The following is an 11,813-nucleotide window of genomic DNA, read 5'->3' on the forward strand; positions in this document are numbered from 1 at the left end:
ACTTAAGACAATAGGCCCAAGTCCATTATTGCCACAGATCCTGCATTATTTCTAAAGTAACTTGTCAGTAGCAGTGTCTTCAGTGTGTTTTTAGAAAGGGAAGGACATCTAATTGCACCTCTGTGTCTTTAAGTTCCAGAAAACAGACATGAAACCCGTTCAATACTTTGTGTGATTGTGTACATTGGGTCAAATGTCAGGAATACTAAAGGGTTCCAAACAAAAGACCCAAGGGCAGGCCTTGTCCTCTCAAAGCTATAATGTGGGTAGTAGCAGCACCAGCTATCTGGCCAGAAGTAGTAATAGTCAGTCGCAATTCTCCCTGGCTTCAGAAAGGCGTAACATCATTGAGGAGAAAGAGGATGAGCTTGTGGATTGGATGGCTCACTCCTCTCAATTGCAGCAGGGCGATATGGTGGCGACTTCTAAATCTGACACCGTGCCTTGGAGCCAGGGTCACAACATTCCTTCTGCACCTCCTCCTTGCAGCCACAGAGAAACCTTTCAGTGGAGTCCTCTTAGTCTTCACTGCCCCTTCCTAGTGGACACCTTTTTTTTTTCCTAAGAAGAGGCAAGAAAACCTCACCATGCCCTATGGTAGACAGTCAAGAGAGTCTCCCCGTTGAAGACATGTCAGAGAATTCAGCGTTTGGACTACACTGAGGAGGAGGTGGTGATCCTGTACATAGCTGTGGTGGTGATGGTAATTGTGGCACCAGTACCCACAGTATTGACGGTGGCAGTTGGGGCAAATGCTGAGCAGGGAGTCGTGAGATGGGCCAAAGAGCCCAATCATGATTGTGTGTTGGACAGGCTCTTGGAGCCAGATCAGGGTGCTGAGGAAAAGGAGGTAACATCAGAGTAGGAGGGTGGTGACAGTGGCCACAATAAAGAGCAGAGGCAAAGAACTGCCACATCTACTTCAGGAACTGTTGATGCCACTAACACGGTGGGCGAGTTAGCTCTGGCATGTTTTGAGCCTAATACAAAAACGTCTGTTTCTAGCTCTGCATGAGTATCTCCCATTTGGCAGTTTTTGTCCATGCTTTCTGGAAGACAGAATCAACGCCCTGTGCAAGCAATGCAAGAGTTTTATAAGACATGGGCAGCCAAACACAAACATAGGCACGGATATATAACTAGTAGACTGGCACTCTCAAACAAATGGGGTCACACGGTTCTCAAGCAGGTCACAATATTTATTAATAATACATAAAAGGTTAAAAGGCTAAAATAAATTGTGTATAGACCAACAATCTTAATAAAATAACAAATACGCCAAGGTCATAAATTTCCTTAATTTCTATAGGACATTACTTCTATTCCTTCACAATTGAGCACCTATAAAGGAAAAAATGGCAAAGGGGAATAATGAGGGTAAAGGATCCTTTTTCTTCTACTTCTTGATAAGAGGAAAAGTCCGATGAAATAAGTATTTTAATTATATTGGGCTTTCAATAAAATGTTCCTTTTTATGTTCGGTATAAACTTTAACAGTTTGGCAGTTGAAATATGCCGAGTAATGACCCACTATGTGGGCTTACCTTTTCTTCATATGTGCCGATCGATTGTTTGAATATATCGGAGCCCCGCTGAGAGCCGGCGTCCCGGCTGTTACTCTGTTCAGCGTCCCACGTGGGTTCAGAGACGCACTCGTCGCTGGACACCATATTGGTGTCCAGTGATCTGACTAAAAGATCTGAATATGACCTACTTATAAAAGACTCTTTACATCATATGAAAAATAGTGCACTTTAAATTCATCTGGCTGCAACAATTACAGCTTGAGTCGGAAGAAAGAAACAACTACCGAATCCTTCAGTGCCGATACGTCACTTCCGGAGCGACGAGTGCGTCTCTGAACCCACGTGGGACGCTGAACAGAGTAACAGCCGGGACGCCGGCTCTCAGCGGGGCTCCGATATATTCAAACAATCGATCGGCACATATGAAGAAAAGGTAAGCCCACATAGTGGGTCATTACTCGGCATATTTCAACTGCCAAACTGTTAAAGTTTATACCGAACAAAAAAGGAACATTTTATTGAAAGCCCAATATAATTGAAATACTTATTTCATTGGACTTTTCCTCTTATCAAGAAGTAGAAGAAAAAGGATCCTTTACCCTCATTATTCCCCTTTGCCATTTTTTCCTTTATAGGTGGTCAATTGTGAAGGAATAGAAGTAATGTCCTATAGAAATTAAGGAAATTTATGACCTTGGCGTATTTGTTATTTTATTAAGATTGTTGGTCTATACACAATTTATTTTAGCCTTTTAACCTTTTATGTATTATTAATAAATATTGTGACCTGCTTGAGAACCGTGTGACCCCATTTGTTTGAGAGTGCCAGTCTCCTAGTTATATATCCATTTCTTTAATTGTGAAGGGTGAGTCACTCACAGACTAGAGCACCTCATAGTGGCTGCAAGTGGGTGTAGCTATTTCCTATAAAACACTTTTTACAAACATAGGCACCACAGCTCTATTGAACCACATGAAGCAGCCTCACCCCATCCCATGGGCAAACAAAGATGGCATCTACTGCAACAAGAGTTTCCTTCTTCTCCTGGTTTCCTTTTTGCAGTCAGGTCACATCTATGAGCAGTACGGTCTCTTTCACATTGTCATCCTCATGCAGGGGATGACTGTGGAAGAACAGCTAACGTATCTTGCAGCCGCCATGTAGCTTTTGGTAAGTAAACTGCTGCTCAAAGTTGAATGAAAAAATGTGCGCTGAACTGACAACTTAATTAAAAAGAGATTATATATATATATATATATATATATATATATATATATATATATATATATATATATATATATAAAAAAAAACACACACATTAAAATACTAACGTAAGCTCCTTTTATTATTTTTTTAATGAGTTGTCAATGCAGCGGACCATTTTTCCTCCACCCTGAGCAGCAGTTTACTTACCTTAATTTCCAGACTCCTTGGGATGCACCAGGCTAACGAACACATCAGCCCGATTACTCTTCCGGTCAGAAGACACTTCTCTTCTAACTAGTGTTGTGCCTGGCTCTGCACAACACTATTTGGTAGGGTGCACTTTACCCATTACTTTCTCGTGGCCCCTGCGGTATTCACACTAGGAAGAGCCCTCTTTGTGTTTTATTCCCTGTAGCTTTTGGGGACTCACAAAGAGAAACTCTCATGAAGGGGGAGGATAAGGAGCTGCCACTGGTGGACGAGCAGGAAGATGATGACCCAGGCCATGCCACCCAATCGCCTCAGTGGTGGGCGGAGAAAGAAATAACTGGTTCCTCGGGCATGCTGGCCAGAATGGCAAACTATGCTCAGTTGCTTACGCACTGACAAGCGTATCATTGACATCAAGCAGTTTGATCATTACTGGATAGTCATGCCTTTAGACCCTTGCTATGAAAGCAAAATGGCACAATGTTTTCCTCCCTCCAACAAGGAGGCCAAATTATGTCATTATCAGGAGTACGCAGCTTGCCGCAGCTTTCGGCAAGCAGACATCTGCCGCCAGGGTGTCTTAAAGGGAGGTCCCTCTCCACCCTCACAAAATGTACCCACCCCCTGCAGCCATAAGCAGCAGAAGACTTAGCAGAAGCCAGTTCTGTCTCCTCAACATTATGGAGCAGTTTTTTCACGTGCGGTGTCAGAATATGGCAAATCAGCAAGTGGAGACCTCCCGTCTACGCTCTGGCCTGTTTCCAATGCATACTCTGTTCCCTGACCCCATAGACTTCTGGGAAGGCAGACTAAAACAGTGACCCAAACTGGCACAGCATGCTCTCTGTATTTTTTCTTGGCCAGCCTCCAATGTTGGAGAGGGTTTTCACCACCGCAGGGCGCATAGTGACACCCAAATGGATCAAGTTTGTCCTCCACCAGTGTCCAAAACATCACTTTTGTCAAAATGAATCAAGCCTGGATTCAGGAGGATTTTCACACTCCTTCAGGTGAGGCCGATGAATAGATCTGGCCTTGCTGATGGTGCGCCATCTTGCCACTGTTGCTGTCTGCCTGCCATCATGTTTCCTGCATACCATCATGTTCCATATGGCTGCTTCTTCTACCCTCATGCCACTGCTGCTGTCTGCCAACATGTACAATATGGCTGCTGCGCCAATGCCTCATGCTGCTAATTCCTTACTGCCACCACTTAAAAGGGTTGTGCCACGAAAAATATTCTACAGTTTTCAAACCAGCACCTAGATCTAAATACTTTTCTAATTGCATGCAATTTTGTATCACTACTGAGTTATTCAGTAAACTATCTATATAGTGCCCCTAATTTCTTATTTCTTTGATCTGCTCGCTGAGATGGCCGCACATGCTCAGTTTCATCTTTCAACTGCCTCCTGAGCTGTGGTAGGGAGATCACGGACACTCCCCTTGAGCTGCCAGCTTGATATAAATCTAGTAGAGCAAGTAATGTGGAGATCTCTGGATCCATGTGAGGTACAGGGCTGGTTCTAGCTTTGTTAGAAAGAGACTAGCATGTACTATATGATGTCCGATTTTTTTATTTTGTACATTATTCATGGGATAACGACTTTAACGTGACATATCCACCTCTACTATTACTACAACTACTATTACCCATAGACAGCCGATGTAATGCTTTCTATGCTCCATGACAAGTTGTTTCTGTTGCCACTACTAATGCGGAAGTGCCTCATATTACCCTACCTCTTTCCACATCCACACTGTACTGCTTGTGCGTGTCATATGCACAGGCATTCTTACCCCGTAAAGGAATATATTTTTTGGACGCTTGGTCACCTCACTGTTTAGTTTTTTTAATCTCTTAACTCCTAGTGTGTTTAAACACCATCCGCCCTCAACAAGGGACAATTTTTGGAAGCTTTGGAATATGAAAAAGCATAACACATGCAACAGGGTGGTCTGTTTTTAAACACTCTGTGGGAAATAAATCAAGACTGGTGGATCTATTCGGCATAGACTTTATCTATAACTTCCGACACTTTCTGGCAAAAGTTATGGTAAATGCAGCGCAAGGTCACGTCCTCTGTTAATTGGCACTTCATAAAAGTGCCAAGAACCTCAAAGTTACAAATGATGGTGCACAGATGCTGTGCGTCTTAATTTGCAACTTTTTTACTCCACAATTGCGGCGTATAGGGCTTGATAATTGTCCCCCACAGTTTGTTAACGCCGTTTAACATGCGTATACCCATTGCTATGTACAGGCTCACTAGCTAGGTTTTTTCTTTCCTGCATTTGTGTACTGATTTCTCTGTACTTCTGAACCTGGGTCTTCTTCTGACCACTCTGTCTCTCGTTTGGTACTGTGTTGCCCACCTGGTTCTAACCCATTGACATACAACTCTGCTTTTGTGTTTGTTGGTGTTTATCTGTCACTGGACTTATGTAGAGTAGGGACTGCCGTTCAATTGCGATTTTGCAGTGTCCTTGTCTGTCCCTACCTACAGACATTACAGGTAGTCAGACAACAGAGCACATCTTTGCTACTTACTGGACACTAGAACAACCTAAATCTCAGGCACCCTCCTTCTGATCAGGATGCCTTATATACTCAGGAAGAGCCAACCATAAGATGGGCAAGAGTCTGATAAACTCATCAAAGCAATATATCTTCAGAAGGGATTTGCACAATACTTTGAATACTGTACGGAGCCACTTGGAACTCATACAGAGATCTGGAAATGGTGTTTTACAGTACAAATTAATTAGTGAAGTTATTACACAAAGTCTCACAAGACTTCTCAAAATAACTCCTCATAGAAGCCCAAAAAATTCTAATACTGTACGGAGTGCTCGCTCCGTATAGTATTTAAAGTATTATGCAAATCGACTTCGGATGTTTCATCCAAAGTCGATTTTCTCATCCCTAATCTTCATGTAAACGGGTCTACAAAGTTGGCGAGTACTCAAGAGGTGGATAGATCGATCATAGAGAGATAGATAGATAGATAAATAGATAGAGAAGATATCTATATAAATAGACAGATATGAGAGATAGAAAAAAAAATTAAATTAAAAGATAGATATATAGGTAGATATGGATAGAAAGACATGAGATAGATCTAAATAGATTAGAAAGATAAAATTAAGCATAGACTGATAAATACAGATTTAATTCATATTTAAAATATTATGACATAATTGCAAAAGCTAAAACTTATTAGCCGTGTGCACTTCATAAAAACCTTTACTTTTGGATTCTCAAACAGAGTTTCTGTTTTAGATACTGTAATAGCAGGCACTCTCCGATTTGGATTCACATATTGCTCATAATGATTATGGATTCACAGGATAAAAAGTATACAAATAAGACAATGTAAAGCTAATAAATATTGATAAAATGTATAATAAGCAGTCTCAAATAGAAATAAATAGAAGATAAAAAGATTATAAAAAAGAAAACAAAAAAATAGCTCCAATGATCTGCAGAAAAAAAAATGGTGTACAAAATAGTAAATCAGTCTTGCACATATAGTCCTTTCATTGGAGAAAGTAATATAATCTCGACTGTTATAATATTCGCTGGAAATTTTTTGGGTTGTAGCTGATCTGAATTTATAATTCCAAGTACCGGTCTTAATAGATGCTGGTATAAGGATAGAATCCTGCATTTGTGTACTGATTTCTCTGTACTTCTGAACCTGGCTCTTCTTCTGACCACTCTGTCTCTCGTTTGGTACTGTGTTGCCCACCTGGTTCTAACCCATTGACATATCTGTAACATTAGAATTGTGTTCAATAAAAATACAGAAGACCCTCCTGTCGATTAATACCGTGTCAGAGGCAGTCTGTTAAGGAACATACGTGCAGGGTGAATATTTTCGTGTAGCTTGTGCCTTAACGTGGCGTCCCGTGTCTTTTTCAGCACCTAAAATCGCTTACCTCTTTTTGTTCTCCCCTACGCAGCTGGGGAGGGAGTCTGTTAAGGAACTTACGTGCAGGGTGAATATTTTCAGGTAGCTTGTGTCTTAATGCGGAGTCCCGGGTCTTCTTCAGGCACCTAAAACCGCTTACCTCTTTTTGTTCTCCCCTACGCAGCTCTTTCAATTGTTGATAGATTGTAGCCTTACCCAGACTAGGCCTCGGCATCCCACTTCCGGGTAAGGCTACAATCGATCAACAATTGAAAGAGCTGCGTAGGGGAGAACAAAAAGAGGAAAGCGATTTTAGGTGCTGAAAAAGACGCGGGACGCCACGTTAAGGCACAAGCTACACGAAAATATTCACCCTGCACGTATGTTCCTTAACAGACTGCCTCTGACACGGTATTAATCGACAGGAGGGTCTTCTGTATTTTTATTGAACACAATTTTAACTTTATACCAGCATCTATTAAGACCTGTACTTTGAATTATAAATTCAGATCAGCTACAACCAGAAAATTTTCCAGCTAATATTATAACAAAATCGAGATTATATTACTTTCTCCAATGAAAGGACTATATGTGCAAGAGTAATTTACTATTTTGTACACCATTTTTTCTGCAGATCAAGGGACACTTGGCGCTACTATTTTTTGGGTTTCTTTTTTTATAATTTCTTTTTATCTTTCATCTATTTATTTCTATTTGAGACTGCTTATTATCCATTTTATCAATATTTATTAGCTTTACATTGTCATACTAAGTATTTGTATACTTTTTATCCCCTGATTCCAATATATTGATAATCCATCATTATAAGCAATATGTGACTCCAAATCAGAGAGTGCCTGCTATTACAGTAACTAAGATTTTCTATTACTGACTGGGTGAGTCACAGCAGTTGCACCTCAAACCACTGTGGTATCCGGTGGAGCCGTCCAATAACCAATCTCACAGTTTCTGTTTTACAGACATTAAAGGAGAATTTGCTTGAATAAACAGGTACTTATGTCACCTAACGACTTGCCTCATTTGTATAATAGAAGAAGTGTCTATTATGGCCTTGACCTTTGTTGCGTTTACAAAGATGAAAGGTCAAAGGTGTTAAGATAGAGGCTTTTAATCCATAGATATATAAAAGTTAAGAGAACCGTCAAGACCTCATCCTTGGAGAAGTTCTTAGCAACATCTCTTCAGAAACATTAAAGAATACCTGTGTAGATAGGTCTTGGTTGACCTCCATTCTACACTTCACAATCCTCCATTGTTCTAGGAATGCCTTCTTCTCTACCAAGTATCCCCCTTCAACATTCAAACATTGGCTTAAAGACTTCATCCAGTCTATGTGGAAGGACAGACTCCCAGAACATAAAGTACTCTCCTTTCATGATGCAGCTCTATCAAATCCAGAATTATCCAGCCTGGAACACTCAGTTCTTCAAGATTCTGATACCATTTTAAGACTCTCTGGCAAAAGCAAGTATTTATTGATTATATTAAGATAATTTTTATATGTTTAATTGTTCCTGGTTTTTCTATAACCATTGTAGACACCTATAGATAAGTGTTTTAGGTCTTATAATTGGTACCCTGTAGAGGAGATGTTGACCAATTGCTACCTTACAAAAATATAATATTGAATACATTATATTTGGCAAAATTATTGATCATATACCACAGTTGTTGAACTTAGTTTTCTTTTATTGCTTTCAGGTGGCTCTCAATTGACAAATAATTGGGTTATCCTTTGATATATCTTCTGTCACAAGCAACAATGAAATACAATTGGCAGAACTGCGGATACAGCTTTCTTCTAAGAGAATCCAAGATATGACCCTTGACATCTATCATAGTGAAGAAGGCAAAAGAGAAAATCCTTTTGGGGTCAATTAAAGTTGACCTTCGTAGTGAATGCAGATCGAGTCTGAAGACCGTCAATATCACCAGAATGATAAAAATCTTATTTCCTTCCAGAAAAACCATTCTAATGATGAAGACCTGAAGGACAAGGAAATGTCCAAGGATGGTCAAGGAAAACAACTGTACAGAATTGTTGATGGAAAGAGTTGCATTCTATCTCTAAGGATATCCCAACCTCATCCAGATTTAGCAAAGGTAGAAATGCAATGCATGGCATGATAATGGCCAACTTTACCATCAAACCTATTGAAGACGGAAGACCTTTATGCAGAAGAGGAGAAATCATTGTGGACTGTAAGAAGATTGGACGGGGAGACCAGATAATCTATCCCAAGAAGTTCAATGCCTACAGATGTGAAGAGCTTGCCCCATCCCCCTGAGCACAATCTTCAAGCCAACTAACCATGCTAACATTAAGGTATTACTTTTTTCTATACTTTTGACAATTATGAAATTTATTGTTACATTTATATTGTCATAAGAAATTAAAAAGGTTTGATAAAATAATATTTTTTCTTTAGAGTTTGGTAAGATTTTACCATCCAGATAGAGTTTATTGCTCCTCGTGTAGCCCAGTGAAAATTAGCCCATTATCTATGCTGATTTATGAAGACTGAAAGGTGGTCTTGAAGCACCATGAAGATATGATTGTTGAAGAATGTGGATGTCATTGAGAGGACTTAACAGAAATGTTATATTGTTCTAACTTAAATATGCGTTAACCTGTAGTGGTCTTACAAGAGACCTTCCATGGATCCACACAGAAATGCTTTGGAGTATAGAACTGAACAGCAGGGTCGTACCTATAGGGGGTGGAGAGGTTTTAGTGATTTAAATGCTTTCTTTGTCATTTATTGCTTTTCTGTTTAACCTCCTCACGACCGCCGTACGCAGGATTGCGTCTTCGCGGCGGTCGTGCTGTTCTGGCTGGACGCGCCGGTGCGTCCTCTCGCGAGACGCGAGATTTCCGGGTATGCCGGCCCGCGCATGCGCATCGCGGGCCGGCAAAATTCAAAGAAGAACTTCGTCATCAACCTGCCGGCCACGATCATTGGCTGGCAGGTTGATGATTTTCAAAAAAACGAATCAGCAGCCAGATAACCCATCATATTAGTAAATATGATGGGGTTATATGGCTGCTGTGCTCCTCTGCTCCTTCTTTTGGTCGGTTGGTTCCAGGAGAGGAGCAGAGAAGCACATCATTACTGTGAGTACCCACTACACTACACTTAGCCCCCAGATCACCTCCCAGCACCCAATTAACCCTTTGATCACCCCTTCTTGCCCCTGTCAATCACTAGTGAAAAGGAAAAAAAGTGATCAGTGCAAACTGTCACATTTTTTTTTTTCACTGGTATTGACCGTTAGGTTTTAGGTATAGTTTAGGTCCCTTGGTTAGGTAGTTAGCGATCAGTTAGCGCCCAGCCCACCGCACCGCAGTCCGTTATTCGCTGATTAGCGTATCGCTAAACAGCATTTGTACTTTTATAGTATCTGAAAGTGATCAAAACTGATCACGGTCAGATCTATAATAGTACTAGTGTCACTTTAGTTCGCCCTCCACCCAAAACGCAGTGTTTGCCCGATCAGGCCTGATCGGTCGCCCACGCCCGCCCCACCGCAGTGCCAAAAAATTTATTTTTTTTTGATCACTGCACATTCACTTTACACGCACTGCGGCGATAAAAAAAAATCAGTTTTGATATTTTTTATCAACCGCAGCGGCCTCCGGTACTTCGCTAGGCTCCCCTTTGTAAGACAGGCTTGCTTTTTTTTTCTTGGGTAGTCTCAGGGAATACCCCGAAATTTTGTTGCCCACATGTCTAACAGGGGGTATTCTTCTGAAGAGGCCTACAGGCTTCTGACCCAGTCGGATGAGGAGTGGGAACCCTCATCTGATGAATCCAGCGGGTCAGAATACGAACCTGTAGAAAGCAGTGGCTCTCTGACCCAAAGTTCGGACGAGGAGGCTGAGGTCCCTGATAGCAGCAGGCGTACCCGGCCCCGTGTCGCTAGACCGCAGGTTGCGCAGGATCCGCTTCAAGAGCAGCAGAGTGGGGCTGGTGCTGTCGGATTACGTGGTGAGGCATACACCAGCAGCCCAGCCCTTCCTGGACCTAGTACCAGCACTGCCGTACAACCTGGTGAAGTAGCGAGCACCAGAAGGGCAGTTGAAGCTGGTACGGTGGCACGTGCAGTAGTGACCCCGTCGCAGCCACCGCAAAGACGTGCCCGTAGAGCCCCTAGAATCCCAGAGGTGCTGGCAAACCCTGATTGGCAGTCCCCAACTTCCGCCGCACCCGTAGTTTTCCCTTTCACTGCCCAGTCTGGAGTTCGGGTTGAGACAGCTCAGATCGGTTCGGCCCTGGGATTTTTTGAGCTGTTCTTGACTGCGGAGCTTTTAGACTTAGTTGTGGCCGAAACAAACAGATATGCCACACAATTTATAACCGCTAACACGGGAAGCTCTTATGCCCAGTCTTTCCGGTGGAAACCAGTCCAAGTTTCCGAATTTAAAACTTTTCTGGGCCTCCTCCTCAACATGGGCCTGACAAAAAAGCATGAATTGCGGTCATATTGGTCCACGAACCCAATTCATCACATGCCCATGTTCTCTGCTGCTATGTCCAGGACACGATTTGAGACCATCCTGCGTTTCCTGCACTTTAGTGATAACAGCACCTCCCGTCCCAGAGGCCACCCTGCTTTTGACCGGCTCCACAAAATTCGGCCCCTCATAGACCATTTCAACCTGAAATTTGCAGATATTTATACCCCAGAGCAAAACATCTGCATAGACGAGTCCCTAATACATTTTACCGGGCGCCTTGGCTTCAAACAATACATCCCAAGCAAGCGCGCCCGGTATGGGGTCAAATTGTATAAGCTCTGTGAAAGGGCCACAGGCTATACCCACAAATTTCGGGTCTATGAGGGAAAAGATCAGACCCTGGAGCCGGTCGGTTGCCCTGACTACCTGGGGAGCAGTGGGAAGACAGTTTGGGACTTGGTGTCACCCTTATTCGG

General features: G+C 42.1%; 1 pseudogene; it reads left to right on the plus strand.

Annotated features, from left to right (window-relative positions):
* Nucleotides 1–8,141: 8,141 nt before the first annotated feature.
* On the plus strand, nucleotides 8,142–9,460 carry LOC122925624 (annotated as a pseudogene).
* Nucleotides 9,461–11,813: the final 2,353 nt, after the last annotated feature.

Source organism: Bufo gargarizans, chromosome 2 (genome assembly GCF_014858855.1).
Source record: "Bufo gargarizans isolate SCDJY-AF-19 chromosome 2, ASM1485885v1, whole genome shotgun sequence".
In the NCBI taxonomy this organism is placed as follows: domain Eukaryota; kingdom Metazoa; phylum Chordata; class Amphibia; order Anura; family Bufonidae; genus Bufo; species Bufo gargarizans.